Consider the following 19,827-nt stretch of genomic DNA (forward strand, 5'->3'; position numbering starts at 1 on the left):
GATTTGAATTAGGGATGACGAATATTTTAAGAGCGATTATTGCGTAACCAATATCAAAAAGTCACAAATACAAGTGATCAATACTTTTCAAAGAGGGATGTGATTCAAATCCTTGATACGATCTTACTGGTGGTATTTCGATTACAGGTCTTGGATCACGATAGAAGTAACAATCGATACGATATCACTGAAATTTACCGGAGCGGTGACTTCACTGAAAAGTAACAATCGATACGTTCTGTCCAATGGAAGCTCTCGAAAGAAATCTGTGATTGGATTGAAAAGTGAACGGACCGGTAATTGGAATTATCGTATGGTATCATTGAATTGCATATCACTGAAATTTATCGGAGCTGTGATTTTATCGGAAAGTGCGAAGTCACCTCTCCACTTTACGGGAGTGACCGATATTCGTATTTGATGATGCGCTATTCCATATAGATCATTTTTAATTGCTCGTGACATGATTGACTTTGATTACATGTACTCTGTTTACTGCTGGCGCCATCTATTGGTAGAATATAGAACTAAAGTAAACATTTTAAAGAAATGACATATATTTTTAACTCATCTTTTCCAGAAAATGGTTCACTCTAATAAATAAATTAAATAAATAGTTTTGAGAAAAAAAATAAAATTTAAGAAGTAAGCTGAAACAGATAAATTAATTCAATCACACGTTAATTAAATTAGTAAATTAAGTATTAATTACAATTAATAAATTTTATATTTAATATTAAGTAATAATTTTTAATTAATAATATGATTGAAATAACAGATATTTGGAACTCATATTTAAAAATAACAATAGCAATATTATTTGTTATTAAAAAAATCATGGATTATGCATCTCTAATTTGAATTATGAATTATGGAAAACAACTTATGGTCCTATTCATGAATAATATAAAAGCTTCAATTTCTTTAATAATTCCACTGGCAGATAGTCGAAGTTCTCGATGAAAACAATTCTTTTTTCATAATCTATGATAAAATCTTAGCCGAAGGATAAAGATTAGTCGGAAAAAATGTGACGTCGTATTCATTTGCCAGATTATTGACTATTCTGCTAAACATAGTATAAATTGTATGCTAAATGAACATTATGACATTTAAATAAAATGACTGAGAATTTGGACTCGTCGACATCCCTTCGTATTGAATTCTTAGTCAACCGATCAAAATTTTTTGACAAAAAGCGACATGTCTTATGTTTTATACACATGTCGTCTTGTTCGTCATATTGCCAAAAGTAGTCCAAATTAAAAGCTTGATGAACAACATTTGAATCAAATGTCTCAAAATCTGTGGACATATTTTTCGACATTCATCATATTTAGTTCATAGTCGGCGGCCCAAAAGTTATCGGCAGAATGCGGTATCTTATTCACTTGTCTGATATATTGCCTAATCTAATGCAAATTATAAGCTAAGTGAACGACATTATCATCTTCGGCACTCACCGCATTGAGTTCAGTCGACTGACCAAAAATTGCTAGCAAAATGAGAATACCACCTTGTCATTATCTTATTCACTTGTTACCTTGTCGGTTATATTGCCAAAAGTAGTACAAATTATAGCTTAATGAAAGACATTTGAATCAAATGTCTGAAAAACTGCGAACTTAACGTCTTCGACATCCATTGCATGTAGTTCTTAGTTTGGTCTATCAAAAATTGTCAGCAAAATACGGCAGATTATTGACCTACCTCCCTATCTATAATTGATCTCCCCCAATCGACTTTACCAAATATAGCCATAACACTTGAACCATTACTTGTATATTTCGATTGTTTACAATATATTAACTTTAAGGTGGATTTTAAATAATCATATTCGATAATGCTCGACTCTCTACAACCATTATGAAATGGTGAACACTTTTGCCGACGAAACTCTGCATTGCTCTCCGACGGGGGACAAGAGGCTGCCGACAGGGGGGCAATTGCCCCCCTTGCCGCCCTGCTACCGCCGCCTCTGCCTTGGTAATCAAATTATTTACGACATCAGAAATAATGAATATGCGTTTAAGCCGCAATTTATTCTAACCTATTTTTCGTTTAAAATATAACTTTCTTTAAGATTTCAAAACATATGTTTTACAAAGGTTGCAGAAGTATTAAAATTTTTTAAAACGGTGCATTCTTGAAAAGAAGAAACATGCAAAAAGGGAGTCTGTACTTTGATCCACATTTATAACATAAATTTGATTCGCCATTCGCTAACTCTGTAGTTATATTTTCTTCCTATCTGTACAGAGAGAGCGTGAACAGTACTCATCTGCAAAGTGCTAAATCAAAAAATACATCAATCCAATCAATATTTCCTTGAAGATGTACTAACTGGAAGCGCAGAAGTACAGTAACCGGTAGTAGTGTAGAGAAGATAAGTACCTCTGGCGACATCATTTTTTCTCTCCCTTTTATTATACTTGGCTTTATAAAATTACATAAAGGAAATAATGCGCATCCCTTCCTAAAACTAGTGATACTGCTTTTGCCTATCATCGCTGTGAATATCTAATTTTAAGTATGAGATAATTATGTTCCAATGAACCCGTCCAGCTATTGAAAAAAACAATGTTATTTTTATTTAAATTTTAAAATTCAACGAACTTTTTTTAATAGTTTTAATATCTTTAGTTTGTGAGCAATGCATGTAGAACCTTTATGGTTATAACAATAATGATTCATTTATTCGTCTCTAATAAAATATTATGCGTTTTCTCCTTTTTTAAAAGGAGAAAACGCAGAAGAAAACTTCTCGTAGAAAAGAAATCTCAGTTAGTCATTTTCTTGGCCGATATCATCAAATTTTATAGTTTAGCTCAATGTTTACATGTTTTAACTGAATAATTAAAGAAAAATAAAATGTTGTGCAATACTTCCCGTTATATAACTCTTGAAATTAGAACTACATATATCTTATTCCGACTAGAACCATATAACATAATAAATTCGAAGTTCAATATGTCATACGTACTTTTTTCTTATTTCAATTTTAAGTATTTTCAAATTATAAATAAATAATGTTTTATGAATCTTCTTCAAAGTCTGTTATTTTTTAAGTAATCATAATGATTGTAATCAAGTTAATTCATTTGATTGCAAAGTTCCGTAACAAACGTAACTATGTAGCATATGTTATCTAAAAGCGAAATGTCAGGTTTGCTGTATCAGCACATCCTTTTCCTCCAACAATACGCACTGAAAACCAACATTAAATTGGCACTGCACATTTGACATATATCACGAGAACATGAATTGACTCCATAAGCTGGATACGATTTCACAGCATTTAAATAATTTTAAATTTTACTAATATAAATGGATATTTTTTTTTAACATTTATAAGTCACAAAAAATGATGATATATCGAACTAGAAGAAATATCTAAAAAAATACTTATTATATTATTTTGAATAGAGTGAATGAATAATTAGTTTAAAACCAAAGTACACAAATGAAGAAAGAAACTTCATTAAATTATTAAACATAATTTATTTAAATTTTTCGAGTGTTTAGTAAAATGATGCTAAAATTTATAATTAAAAAGTGTGGAACATTTTTTGCCATATTTATAATTCTGTTACAACTCAAATATTCCTTATATTATTTAAATATAAATCAAGATCGATAAATGGTCATCAGACAATAATTCTTTACTGTATCGAGCAATGAATTAAAAACTTTCATCTCAAAGTCGGCATACAAAATAAATAAATTAATTAAAAATTTAATTTTAAATGACTAGGAATTTCAAAAATTTAGCAACAAAACGCAGGTTGCGAGGTCGACACCTTTGGTCTACAGATTGCATTCAAACTTGTAACTACGAAGTCTTTAGCAGGAAGTAGAATTATTTTAGAATGGAAATGATAAGGGAAAAATAAATTTAAAATGGCAATTAATACATAAGAAAAAATTCTGAATTTGAAAAAAAAATGCATTTTATTAATTTAAGATATAAAAGTTTAGGAGATTAAAATAATTAATGAAATTGAATTTAGATGAAAACCTGATATTAAACAGAGTTTATATTACAAAATAGACCTTACGAACAGATAAGATTTTTATTGTTTTGGTAAATCATTTGCCGTTTAAAAAAACTCTATTTAAAACCTCTAAATGTTATGAATAAAGATCAAAGACAAGAATAAAGAATTTGAAGAAAATCTTATTTTTGCACTTGAATCTGTTTATTTTACAAGTAAATTCGACTGATAAAAGTATAAAATGAAGGTATTAAATTTCAAATTCATAACACATCTGAAATCTTTACTGCTATGCGTATCAAAAGATGAAGATATTTTTACTGCCGATTGATAACTTAGAAAGTTGTTGAGGATAAATATTATGAACATCTTGAAACGTTTGCTTAAATTTAAATTTATTAAAAATTGAAGCTTTGTCTTCAATTCGTTACAATTCAAATTATTCCTGCATCAAATCTGATAGTTCTAACATTGTTACCAATTTGTTTAAGCAGTCAACAGATAGACACACTTACTCAAGGCTTTTTATTACTGTTACAGACAATTTTGATATTAGATGCAATGATCTTTATCGAAATGAATTGAGGTATTTATTCATAAACAGAGATACTTTGATAGGTAATTAATTGCATTTCCTAGGAAATATCACCAAATGAGAATGATAATTGGTATATTAAATTCATAAAGACCTATTCTAATTCTATTGAAGCAATAATACCTAAGAAATGAACTAATGTAATTTTAAAATGATTTTCAAAAATAAACTGTGCTTTCGTTGTTTTAAAAAATCCAAGTAAAATGATCCTGAACATTGCTTGGTATAGACATCATTTTAAAAAAGCACTCTACCATCGTTTAATGAAGTTACTCATGGATACTTTTCTTAACCAGGGAGAATTTTCTCCTTCAGGTTTTCTTGAGCACATTTTGAAGCAATTTTTGTTTAGATATATCGTGCAGGTGAAGAGGATGGAATATATATTTTAGACTTAGATCAACTGGGTTCAAAACCTAATACAGATCTACAATTTTGCTGGCAAGCTCGAATACAAATTTCATGCATCTACTGCTTGAGTTAGCTACTACATCTACTGCTTGCTGCTAGTTTTTTTTTTTTATATCCACCAATAGACAGACTGTTAAATATTCAACCCTTTGACTGATTTTATCTAAAATTTGACATAAATCTACAACTATTGTGATAAAATTATATATCAAATTCCATTCATCTATCTCGTTCTTCAACTATCACGTTCAAATGCGGATGGATTGATAGAATTTCTGGGGAAATATTTAACCAAAATCAGATAAAAATTTACAATTTCAATATTAAGACAAAATATCAAATAATATTTTCTTGTTCCGTTTTTTAAGTTATCTTGTTCACAGACAGACTGTTATAATTTCAAGATAAGTTTTTGCGAAATCAAAGAAGTCTAAATTGTGGAAATTCTCCAAAATCTCTAAGTTGAACATTATTGACGGTCACAATATTTCTCTCTCAGATGCGAGAAAGTAAAAATGAATTGAAAATAAAACAAAATATCAATAAAATTTACACCAATTAGTAATGATGGATATGGAAAACAAAATTATAAATACTGCTAATCAGAGCAATCCAAATACCATTTTTTAAAATTCACTCTCCCCAATAAGGGCATTTTAATTCATTTGATTTATTCCTTACTTTCTGTCTTAAGAAATTTAATACGACTTGTAATAATGTTGTCAAAAATGACATTTTATATTTTAAATATGAAAACTGTAGCAACCGATTATTATAGCTTTTAAGAAGTAGAATGGCAAAATGTAAATTTAATTAATTAACTATTAATTAAAAATGATATCTTTTTCTAAAGTCAAATAAATCTTCTTGAAATGAAGATCTAACGTTTATAGGCTTGAGGAAAGAAAGAATTTTAAAAAGACTAATGTAATTATCGCATTACACTGTAAAAAATTTCTCTAAAATATAATGGGCTTCAAGTATATAAATATAGAGATACACTTAAAATTTTCGAAAAGTTTTCCGCGTATTCATATTGCATATGCTTCCTGATCTTGTTTACATTTTTTTTTTAATTTTGAAATATTTTCATAGAAAACATCTAAGAAGACAATTTTTTTACTGACTTTTAGAAATCTGAAATCGTTAAGATGATACAAGAGTGCTTCTGGGCTTTATAAATCTTTTCTACAAAAAGTAAAAATTATTGTGAGCTTGAAAACTTGTACTGTGATTTAAAATGTTCTTGTTGTTCAGGTGGTGTGAATATGGGAACGTTTCCTTAGATTCTTCTTTATAAAGGTAAAATGAAACTTGATCAGTCGCTTAAGGTAAAGATCAAAATTGTGGAAAGTGCACTTTTGATGATTCTTAATTCCATGTGTTTTTCATGCAATATCTCAAAATTATAAATCACAAGAAAGATTATTTTATGCTGGATATCATGCAATAGGCAATATTTATTCCTTTGTGATTTTTATAAAATTTTTTACTTAAACCAAAAATGAAGCACACCTTGCTTAAACTGATCTGAAATAGTTTTTCTTCATTTGAATACGATGAATTAGCATTAATATTTAGAAATTTCAATACAATATTGTCTTATTTTGACTCATTTGAATTATTGATGTTAATATCGTAACTTGAAGGTGAACATTTATGATCGTTCTGTCAGAAATCTATTGCCTGGGGAGGGGGGGGGGGGTGTTCTTCTACTAAAATTTCGCTCATAAAATTTCAAATACAGTGAAAGGGGCACTAGTCACCCAGAAACTAATGCAAATAATAATAATAAGTGAAAAAGTTACAGTAGTCAAGAAATCAGAAGAAAACTTTGCGAAATTTTTAAAGAAAGTTAAGATTTCTAAATTTTTGATGTGGTATGAAAATATTCAATCGCAGCAAAAACAGTCTAGATAAGATTTTGTGGGGGGGGAAACCCTACGCAATAGCAATAATAGGATAGCTCAGATACTGCATGTAGGTAAAAGCAAAAAAAAAAAAAAGTCACTTTGAGTATACAAAAAGAAATGAAGCAATGCAATTTGAAATTCAGTGCAGGGACACTAAAGGATTGGATTACAGGAATTTTATTTAAGCCCCAAAATTTCCCCCATATTCATTTTAATTCTTTAAACAAATATAGAAAAGATAAATTTAAGATAAAAATTTAGTTAAAATTGAGAAAAACAATTGCAGAGAAATACTTTTAATGTTTCACCACAAACTTTCCATTTGGAAGTGAGAGTAACAATAAGGAATGAGAAGAAATAATTAAAAGTTACAATCTGATTACTTTACATCCACAGTCAAATACTTCATTATTGTTACGATCTAAAGTTGTATAATATCAAAATCCATATATAGAATTGCTCAATGATGTTAAATATCGTCTATAATTCGAATTCATTTTGGTTATTTCGAAGTCAAAGCTAAAAATTGAGGAAAAAAATTCATCTCCTAGAACATTTTTGCTTTTAAGTACTTCCATATTTTCTGCCATCCCTGTTTGTTTCATTTTACGTGCCGATGTAATTAATCATAAAAGCAATAAAAATTTCTCATTAATTTGGAAAGCTCTGAGCCTTATAGATATGAGATACACTATTTATTTTGAAGTTTTACCGTACAGTTATTGAATTATTTATGGAAATCCCGAATTTATTAAAACCGTCACTTAATATCACTCACTCTATTAAACCATCACTTAAAACCAATATTGTTGTCTTTTTTATCAACAAAAATTTGTCTTCATTTATAACGTATTATTTATTAAAACTTTTAAATTATAAAAATAAATCTTTGTTATCAATTGAAACTTAAAAAATTGTTTTCACTTGATTTTTATACAAAGTTTTTCTGAATTTGAATTTTTGGACAAATTGAAGTTATATGGTGATTCTATCAGCTTAGACTGGCTAAATCCCACCTTATTATTTTTAGGAAGAAAAAAATATATATATTCGCACACAATTTTGAACTACTTTCTAATGAGATTGTGCAAACTGTGCAAACGAAGCACAAAAGAGATGACGGCGAATAAGAAATGATACATATTCCACAATGAATCAATAGCAAATTCAGAAAGCATTTCTAATTTTTAGCTATATATTATTCATTATGAAACATAAAATATTATAGATTCCTGATTAGCAACTCCGATGCAAGCCAATTTTCTTTTTGTGACAGAACAAAAAGAATGATTCACCGCAAAAGGATTTAGATTTCAATCCTATTTTCCTAACTCTGGAGTAGCACGGTGGGCTGATGCCAACGTTCCAGGTCATTCTCCCCTCCCGCGTTCTTTTATCGAGAAGGGAGGAACGGAAGAGGGAAAAGTCAGGGTCACCATGAGTAACAAACAATTTCTGTTTATCACTTTCAACGACGTCGAGCCAAAGGTTGTTGATGTGCTTGTTCACTATGAGGGACCCTCCTCTCACCAAAATGCAACCATTTTGCATGACAGGAAATGTGCATGTCTTTTAATTTTATTTCGAAAAAAAACACTACAATTTTGGGATTATGTTAGTCTAAGAATACAATCACTAAAAAACTCAACGAAAAAGACCTCTAAAATTTAATATATAGTCCTCACACTAAAACTGCAGATTTAGATGAAATTTTGGAAGCAATCCATCTATTCAGTCTTTGTATGTCCATCATAGTGCATATAAATACGATAACTAAAAAATGTCATAAGCGAGATGGATGAAATATGGCAAACAGCTTTATCACTAGAATAGTAGATATGTATCAGATTTTGGACCGGATTCATCAAAGGATTGAATGTATGTCAGCCTATCTATTCCAGTGCATATGAAAGCAATAGTTTGAAAAATACGTTCTTAGGTAAATGAAATTGTATTTCTGTGCTAAATTTTGGGTCAAAGAGAAGGGGATCAGAATAATATTCGCTCTTCCTTATAACACAACAAAGCAAAAAACGCTCCATATAGTATGTAAGTCTACGAGAAAGTCGATAGTAGATAGTTCTGATTTTGTATTCATGCAGTGCCTTTCACAACAATTTCTCTTTAATGTGAATTCAACATTACTGTAGAGGGCCTCTTAAATTTTTTTTCGCCCGTCACTTCTTTTGAATGGGAATAACTAATTCTTTTATTTCTTTTGAATTACTAATTCCCTTAATTCTCATAACAGTAAGTCACACTGGCATCGAATTTTCGTCTCCCAATCTGACAAGCAATCCAATTTAAAATATATAAGCTGACATTAACTTGTTCTAAGACATAAACAATACATATAATCCTCACACATTTCAGGTATTCTATAGAATCTTTATCGAATCAATAAGACAGCCAATGGTGGATTTGGACATTTTAAGGCTCTAAGCTGCGCATTAAACCTCCCCCCTCCCATCATTTTTTAACAAACTATCCAATTTAGTTTCACATTTCACCACATTTTTAACTTAATTAACACATTGATTTAATTTAGGTTTTTTTAAATTTTATTTGGTTTATACTTTATTTTACTTTGTGAATTTGTCTTTATTTTTATTAATTTATCATGCCTCAAGATTGTATGGCATTCTCGTTTGTACAAATATTCATTGAAGTAGATGTTCCGTGTTAAAAAACGCTGAAAAACTAGGTGAATATAATGAAACTTATAGTAACCTGACCAATTATAATTAATAAAGTGTAATATTATTACGATTTTTTATAATTCACAGAATTCGTATTTTGTACAAATTTATTAGTTAAACATCTAGAAAAATACAGTTTTTTTAACCAACTTACCTGCGATTCCCTCTTGTCATAGCGTCCCTAAGTAGTTGCCTAGTCTGCCAAATCGGAAATTCACCACCTGAAATGGAACGTGCCATCTAATTAGAATATAAAAAAAGAAAAATTGTTGAGAAGTTAATCAAAATATTATGATTCGAATTATGAATTAATTAACACTGAAAATTTAATACAGCTTTGATTGATTGATTTTTTTAAAACTATTATTTTAATAAATTAATTTGAATTACATACCTTAATATGTATTTTTCACATATGTATAGGATAAATTATTTGAGACTTCACTGTAAGAAAACTTGTAGCACTCCATTTCTTAGTTTAGTTATTTTCAATGTCGCAATTAAACAACTGTTTAATAACAAACTATTCGAAATGAATAATATTTTGAAAAAAAATTAATTTAGTTTTAAAAATAGGATTAGCAGTTCTAATTATAAAACTCGATATGAGTCGTCTATCATTTTGAACTTACATTAGTGACTATTTCATCAATTTAATTAGTTATCAAACACTTTTCTGTAACTGTTGGTAATTCATTAAAAACAAATCTCTTTTACAATTTTGACATTTGAGACATTTCAAATTTAATTGAAAAGTTTAAAACTTTCAAAAAAATTTAAACACACACACACACACATATTTGCTGTCAACATAAATTGTGAAACTAAAATGTTTATTTAAGGTTTTTTTTTTTTTTTTTTTCTTTAGTGGCAAGTTCCGAGACATTCAGATTTCAAACAATGTCTGATAAATTTTAAATTCTTTTATTCAGGCATAATAAAATATAAAAATTATGGACTTGCTCAACAATGGAAAAACATGACATCATCATTAAAAAAAAAAAAAAAACTCGATTATTTTTATCAAAGTTTGCTTACTACATCAAAAAGTCTATCAAAATTTGTTTTAGAGATTCTTATATTTCAGATAAATATGTCAATTTTCACCTTTCTAAAATATGAAAATGACTGACTTTCAAAATTTACAATATGGGATCAAAAAGGCAAAATTTCAAAAAAGAAAAGGATTTGGGAAATTTTTAACTTTTTTTTTTCCCCGCACAGAAGCATATAAATGTTTCCTATTGAACTCAAAGGAGTATAAACTTACGCGTTTTATTTAAATTAATTAATTTTGATGACAATAACAATGTTTTATAAATATATTAAAACATCATAATATTGCATACATTTCTTTTCAAAGCAAGCTATAAGTTTTCTGCTGAAGGACTTTGAAGCATTACTTGATTATACATAATAACGACAATTCCGTCAGAAAAAGAGTGACCTTGTACAACACAGCATCTTCAGTCACTTTCAATGACTTCAGTTCCTTGTTCATTGTTCACAAATAAAATTAGAAAATGGTTTGAAGCATTGATGATTTTCACTGAAACTAGATGATGATTTTCGAGACAAAAGTGTAATCTAAATTACAACACAATAATGAATAACCTTTCGTGAATGTTAACCTTTTCCCTTCAGAAGAGTAAAAGGGCTGTAACAATATAGATTTTCTTTTGGGACAGGAATTGGCATAGATTCGTACTAATAATTTGCTAATTTGATGGAATTTCATTATTTCACTTCTCTAATTTGTAGCATCTTTATTTCTGTTCTATTATTCATAGAGTATCCATTTAACTGTCAGTGGCACTCATATTTCCGAGTAGCATATTCTGGCTACCTGATAATTAAAAGTCAGCTTTTAAACTCATTAGTAAACGGTAAAGTAGATTGTTAGATAGATTAGTTAAAGAAAGATGTAAAAAAGAGAAGTTGGTAAAAAGTACAGAAATTTTACCGTACAGATATGTTTTATGAAAATATTGATAACATTTATTCGCAATATATGTCAATAAATAATATTACATTTTCGCTGTTTTTTTTTGAAATAATGACGGAAAAGTAGAATATGGATAGAATTTGTTTACTGAATGAAAGAAAGGATGAGCTTGCATGTCAGAAGTGAAACTCCTCCAAGAAGTATCAGAATAATTCTTTTCTTGCCATTTGGTACCAATGATCATCCTAAATTCTTCTTTGCTGACCTATGTATTGAAAAAGAGTAGATATGTAATAAAATTGATAGCAATAGTGACCAACTACTGCAAACATATGTTTAAAATAAACCTAGAAGTCAAAACTTTTGAGAAAAGGACAAGTTTTTGAAACTTCTCTTTACTACCTCTATGCTTACTTGAGTTATCTCTATCATGTTCCATTGTTAAGATGAGTTAGATGCCTGCATCGTTACTAAGCTATCGAACAGCCTTGTTTGGAAATGCGAGATCTACTTACAGTTGAAAACAGTCTATATATGACAACATATGTAATGGACAAATATATTAATAAAGAGGGAAGACAAGAAGAATTAATCCAACAGGCAGTCTAAAGAGATCACAAATTTTAATTTCCAATGTCATATAAAACCGCCTTTGTAGTTTTCCTTCACATTCCCTGTCTCCGTGGGAGACATTGAATTTTTTTAAATATTAATATAAAGATTAAAAACATTTGGCTTTGTATAAATAACTATACATAGACCATATTTTGATCATTTCAAGCTATTCTTAGAAACATGATTCGTGGAAGGAGGTGGAGACATAGATAGATTTCTACAGCATTGAATCCATTCATAACAATTTGTTGAAGCACCATTCTTTATAAATAGCACCAGCTTATTAAATTAAGATTGGAACACAAGCATTAAATCTTAGCAAGGAAACTTCGCAAAAATGTTTCAAAAATACTTTAGGTAAATAATATATTACACGCATAAATGAATTCTGTGTGTTTTACTTCTAATGATGATGGATATGACAATGAATTCTTGTCGTAAACAAACTCACTGAATTTTAAAAGTTTTAGATAGGATATAAAAGGCTCAGAGAGGAAATAACAACGATGAAATCTCACCAATCTGTAAATTTTTCTCCTACGTGAGTAAATCTTCTTCTAGATTCGAAGCTAAAGATAACTGATGCTATTTTCAGATTCTTGGGAACTGGTAAGAATTATTCGGGCCTTTTTTTACGAACCTATGATATTCAGTCATTTCTAACGGAATCACACATTCAGAGGTTTGTGAGCAAAATTGATTGCAAAGATGGCAGTAAATTTTCCAGAAAATGCATTTTATAATTCATTTGAAATAGAAAAGCATCTCAAAGTTAAAAAAAAAATGTTTCATTCAAAAGTTTTAAATGTGTGTCTTGAAATGGGTACTATGCAATAAGTAAATAAAAATACTATTTTGGGTAAACGAAATGTTTTATTTTAAATCCAACAAATTATACATTTATTATCTCCATTCTTCATTTACTAACTTTGCGGCAGAAATGATGCATAAATGATATTGAAAGAATAATATTATTGTTATTATTCCAATGATGCTTAATTTTTATTTGCATTCAGCAGTAACAAAAAATCGTGAAAAATATTTTTTATATTAAGTTAAATTTACCTCCCTATAAAATTTTATTAAAAATCATTTAATTTTCAGACAGCACTCTATAGAATAAATGATCAAAAACTTTAAAGAATCCAAGGGAAACATTTTAAAATATTCTATTTTGAGGAGATAGATATATAGCAAGACTGATTATATATATATATAAAAAAAAAAGTTTTTTTTTTTTTTTTTTTTTTTTTTTTTAACAGGATTTTTTTTTTGTTTGTTTGTTTATGTCGTAATTTCTTTTTCTTCTCTTTGCTATATCTTTTTAACTATTATATTAACATTACAATTTCGAGATTAATATTGAAGTAGAATAGAATGATATATGCATGTATAGTAGAGATTTATATATACGTACAAATTTATATTCATCTCTGCTATTCAAATAAACAAAGGGTCTTTCTTTCAAATATTTCAAATTCTGGTTTAATTTTAAGCGTTATATTCCTCGAATAATTTTATTTAGAGAAAAGCTTGATTATAAATTAACAAATTGTATATTCAGTGAAATATTAAAAAATGATGTAAAATGGAAATAATTATATAATGAACCATAATACGATATACGTCCCTATAAACTGGTTCTCAAAGTAAAATCTACTTTCAAAACGGACTAAATACTTTTTGTGCTATGGGCACATTGAAAAATCCGACTTATTGAAAATATCAAAAATAGTTTTACAATGCACTTGCAACTTGGAAAATGGTTTATTGCGAAATGACTGAGCTATTTATTAGAAGTTGGATACTTCAGCCAGCTTACGACATATGTAATATACTATCGATTCTCTAACTTTCCTTATGATCGAAGTGTAGAATGTCTCTGGTGAGATACAAAAGTTGCCACATAATTACTTAGCAGTCTCTAGGGTCAGATTAAGCCCTCAAGGGGCTCTTCGGTGATGCAACTCTCTGTGTTCCCATTTTCTTCCCTTCTTTCAAAACTTGCTTTTTCGTCGTTATAAACATTGATTTAATCTCTGTTTAAGCAGTTTTTAAGAACTTTGGACAAACTGAAATAGTAAAAGCTTAATTTTAAAACCACTTTTAAGAAAGATGGTTTCATTATATTGCATATAAAAATTTCCGAATTAAAATTTAAAAATAATATTATATAGAATAATAATAAAAAAAGACTTTTTTAACGCATTCTAAATACTACTTAATTATAAAATCAGATTTTTTTTTTTTTAGAATTTTAAAACTACGAAATATAAAACTTACAAATAGTTAAATAAGATCGTTGCAAGAATATTGTGTTAAAATTTAAACGATACTTGATTTTAATTAGAATAATTTTGAACACACGATCTTTGTAGATTCGACGAAGGTACAAAATTACATTATTCTAAAAATACCACAAAACAATCTCGAGGCTCTCCAAAGCTGCAGGGGCTCTAGGTAGCCATTTACTTCGCCTATTTAGTAATCCGGCTCTGAATATCTCTGTAATTCACAACGATTTCACACTCCCTCTTAAGAACATTCTACTGAAGATCGTTTTTAAGTCAAAGCTCGTTCATTATAGCAAAATATACATTTTTTTCACCCAAATATAATTGTATTCCACATTTATGGGACTTCTGCTACAATTGCTTTATAGAAAAGCAAAATTTATTTGTGTAACATATGTATTTTAATTTCTTTCTTTCTTATTTTCTCTTAGTTTGATGAAAAAATGCCATTATTCCCCTAAAATCAACTCATGCAACAATGACTTTCTCGAAAGATAAAGAATTGTCTTCTCTTCTTATGCAAATTCTTCACTCCAAGGAAATAGTGTTTCATAACATTATTTTCTTGGAGTTGAAATTCTAATTCTTTCTGAATATTGGTTAAGTTTTATACTTTTTTACTTAAAAATTAGCATCTACTGATGTTTTCTATATTTAATAAAAATCTACAGCAAAATTTGTTGGTATGTTTGATAATGCATAGAATAATAACAATGAATTTTTGAAACAATGCTTCTAAGAAAGAAATTTTAGCAGTGATAATTACTTCTTGATAAAAAGAGTTCTTAACATACTATATTTTCTTAAATAAGAGGATTTTGGAAGACATATATCTGAGATTGTTTTATTTACCTAAGAAGATGGTTTTTTCCCCATAAATTTCAGATATCCTAAAGATTTTAAGTATTCAGATATTTTGGTCCATTTATAAAGAAGTTGGTTTTAATATTGATCATTAATAATGCAAATTTAATTATGTTGTATTATAATGAAAATGTTTACAATTTATCAACCAGTTGTGAAGAAAAGGAAATGATACTCAATTAACGCATGGGTGTATATGTCTTCTTGCTTCCCCCCCCCCCTCCTTTTCTTATCCATCTTTCATTTCTTAAAATGAAGAAGGTAGGTAAAGACGCAATTTCTCTATTCAGTTTCTGTCTCATAAAAATGTAAACTGTAGTCAGAAAAGCCCCAAAAAATATTTTTTTAAAAAAGTTTGAATTCAGTTGAAAAAAGTTGCTTATCTTTATCTGAATTTCTACAGGATGGAAAATTAAAAAATTCAGATTTCCTCTGGTTTTGGAAGCATACTATTTGCGTTCAAACTATAGTAAAGAATAAGGATTGGTTAATTGTGCAATCTGGAATTTCAGTTGATATTCAATATTCTAATTTCGAAAAAAATTTCAAAATGGTTTCAAATAATTAATACAGCTTAGCTCTGACTAGTTGGCGGACATGATATAAAAATTGTGTAATATCAGACTGATCCATTTTGACGAGTTCCGAGAAAAGCTTGAACAAAAGATTGCCCAATCTAGATGTGTTTCGTTCCGTTATAATATATAACTATCAATAATTAGAAATAATATAAAACATATGTAGTGAGTTAAAACAACTGCATGTATTACAATCATATTATTTCTCTTCAATCCGCCCTCCGTTTGGCACTTTTTATCCTCTCAGCAAATACCCTCGTCTGCGTGAGATCAAAGATCAGTGGTCAATTCGTGCGAATCATGATATAACTCTTATGTATATTATGGAATAAATAATTCACCTTAACTGCAGAACTTTTAAAAACCTTTTTTAGATGTAACTCGTACAAATAGACCAATGCTATAATAATTAACCAATTAAACTAATGCTATAATAATTATAAATATACTAGTCCGGGAAAATCTTGGATGCACCAGTAATTAAAGTAATTTCTAATTAGCGTGAATCTCGGAATATGCAGTTGAAGTACTAAAAACTAATATGTTATTAGAAATTTAGCAATTAATCAAGAATCTAGAAATGAATTTGAAAGAACAGATGCAATTAAAAGCTGAATAAATATATATAAATCTACATGTTTATACCATAAATTATCTATCAGTTAGAAGTGTTTGTGTTTCTAGCTGCTGCATGGCGTGGAGAATTTGGAAACAGAAGATTAATAATAAATTGATGGTGGTAGCTCTTTAGCAGAAAAATGGTCATAGTGGGAAACTGACAATAAAGGACAGAAAAACAATTAACGTTGATTGGAGTATAATAGTTTTGTTGTCCTTGAGCTTGATGCGCTTTTAAAGAGAAGATTAAATCAAGTATATATTCAGTCATGGAAACGCCGAAATTTTCTTACAAAGAAAAAAGTAAAATTAGAGATAAAGCTGCTTTAAAGAAAACAATCTTTTCAGTTCCCTTTATTCCTTGAAAACAGTTTGTTGAAAATCGACTTAAATGGCTCAAAAATGAATTAACATAAACAGAATGCCAATAAGAACTGAAATAGTGTTAATTTAAGAAAAAAAATTGCCATTTTTCATAAAAAAATTTCATAGGTGATTGAGGAACCATTTCGATATGATGATTTATACTGTTAATAAGAAATGTTTCAAAAGTTAATTTTTTTTTCTATAATTTCTCAAAGCTTTTAGAGTCCTACGCAATTACAATAAATTGAACAAATATGAGTTATAAACTAGCTGCATAATTTAATGAAAAAATGGTGGCTTTTTCAAAACCATCAGTTCTTTCAGAAAAACAAACGCAATATTTTTAGAAATGACGGTTAGGAAAAGTTTTACTCAGAAGAAAAAATCAGGAATGCAAAAATATGACCTATTTGATTAAATGCACATAATGGTTTAAGAATTTTTTCGTATCTGCTGTTGCATTCGTTTTCAGTGAAGGAGAAATAAATCGCAACTATTTTTGAATATTTTGGAAAGTAATTTGAAAGGATATTAATTAATAATGTATATCTATCATAATACTTCAAGCTTAAAATCACTGAATTAAAAACAAATTATTGATCCAACACAAAAAGCAGATCTTATGCAATGCATCTTAATTGGTTCAAAGACCTTTACATTTGTACATTTGTGACTTATAGTATTTTTTAAAGAAAGGAAACTGCAAAATTTAATTTCTGTACTGTGATATTTTCATGGGGCTTTTTTCTTTTTAACAAGTTTTTTTAAAGAATATATGAAGTAAATTTACGTTTATTTGATACATATCAAATGCAACTTCTAATTGGGTTTTCGAATTCATCGTACATTTTTCAGAGAGGAAAAATGACATGATTCAAGAGTTAGATATTAAATGAAATAGTCGATTGCGTTTATCATGGGGCAGTAATGTTATACGCAAAGACTCTATTGAAACAAAAATGAAAATAGGGGAAAAAATCCGGTAATCTCCAGAAATTAAATAAATGTAATTCAACCAAATGAAGTTTGCAAAAATTCAAATCTCAGTATAGCCAAAGCACCTATTTATTCATGGCGGAACGAGAGAAGAAAAAAGTACAAATGTTCCTTATATCAGTCTTAGATGACAGCAGGGAAACAAAATATTATAAATATTTACTTTCTCGTATACAAAGTATAGAGAAAGTATTGTATTCCCTGAGTTCGGAAAACGCATTTTGGAAAAATGTCCGACTGTTTGTCTGTGACAAAGATAACTCAAAAAGCTAGATAGGTAAAATTTGAGATAAATGACTCTTTGAGCCAGATAGGTAAAATTTGAGATAAATGACTCTTTGAGCCAGATAGGTAAAATTTGAGATAAATGACTCTTTGAGCCAGATAGGTGAAATTTGGTATACAGTCTTTATACCAAATTCGTAGATTTCTATTGAATTTTGCGCAAAATCCATTAAGAGGAAGTCTGTCTTCCGGCTGTTCAAATATAAGCTAACACGATGACCATAAAACGAAGAGAGATACATGGATAGAATTCGATACACAGATTTAACATCAATAGTATAGGCATCTACTAAATTTCGAGCTAAATCGAATAAGGAATTGACGCCTGTCGATCTGTATTTTCAGAAACATTTAAACTCAAAAACGCATAGATCAAATTTGGTAAGAGATTCTGTGACTACAAGTGCAGTTTTGTGTCAAGTTTTTGTTCAGAAGAACGCGTCTGAAACACGAATTCGATTTTCGGATGCTATTACCTGCGTGCTAGGAATTAATTGCCTAAAAATTTGCCAAAGATGACACGACAGATTCAATAAAAATCGTAAATTCACGCCAAAGGTTAATATTTCGTAACTTCGTAAGGTCAATGCCATGCACGGCGTTCTCTGGGATCACACACTTATCGGAGAGTATGTGAAAACATTTTGGGGAGACAAGTCCCGCTGTTTTATTTATTTATTTAGACGGCAGTGTGGTTTGAAAAAAAAGAGAGAAAGAAAGAAGAAGAAAAAAAAAAAAAAAAAAACAGGAGACACCACTTTTCTTTGATCCGCAATTTTTATTTAGTCGTTAATTCCTGCATAACAAAAAAAAAAGGGGGGGGGGAAGGAAAAGATTACTGTATGTTTCATAATATTATTATTTTCTAATTAATTTTTTCTAATTAGTTAATTTTGATTAATTTCTTAATTATTTCTTTATTATTTAGTTTGTTTGTAAATGTTAAGCGACAAAAAAAAATTTTTTTTAATTGATATATCATGGTGTTTATTACTTTCAAGTCAAGCTTTCTTCCAATATTGCTTTTTGACATTTTTAGAATTGAACTATCTCAGTTAAAACGTTTTCTCAATATAATGCCTTTTTTGTGCCTATACCCTCAAGCATAAAAAGGTTTAAAAAAAACTACTGCAATAACAACACAAAATGTTTTTGTTATTACGCTTGAAAGGAAGATAGATTTTTTAATACATTGTTTACTTTTGTTATCTAATAGGTAAATGGATACGCGAGTAATATTAATACATTTAACGTCATAATTAATAACTGAATTTAGAAGACTCAATAGTTCTTCTAATTGAATATGTAAGTTTTTTTTTAAAAGGCTTAGTTACATAATAATAAATGATTAAAAAAATAATAAGTCTTCATTAATCTCGTTCAAAAATTATGATAAAAAAAGGAAACATAGAAAATGAGTGCCATGAAAATTTAATTATAAGATAATCTTTCTGGGTATATTATGCAGTTTTCTTTTTTAACCTTAACTAAATCCGATAGTTGTTAAAAAGAACTTATGAACCTAATGACAAGTAATTTACGTTGAGTAATGCATTTTATTTCTGCTGTTAAAAATTCACTATGATGTTAATAGCAAAAAAAAAAAAAAAAAAAGGAAAAGAAGGAGAGCATAAGAAAACTCCTGGTTATTTT

This window comes from Argiope bruennichi, chromosome X2 (assembly GCF_947563725.1).
Source record: "Argiope bruennichi chromosome X2, qqArgBrue1.1, whole genome shotgun sequence".
In the NCBI taxonomy this organism is placed as follows: Eukaryota; Metazoa; Arthropoda; class Arachnida; order Araneae; family Araneidae; genus Argiope; species Argiope bruennichi.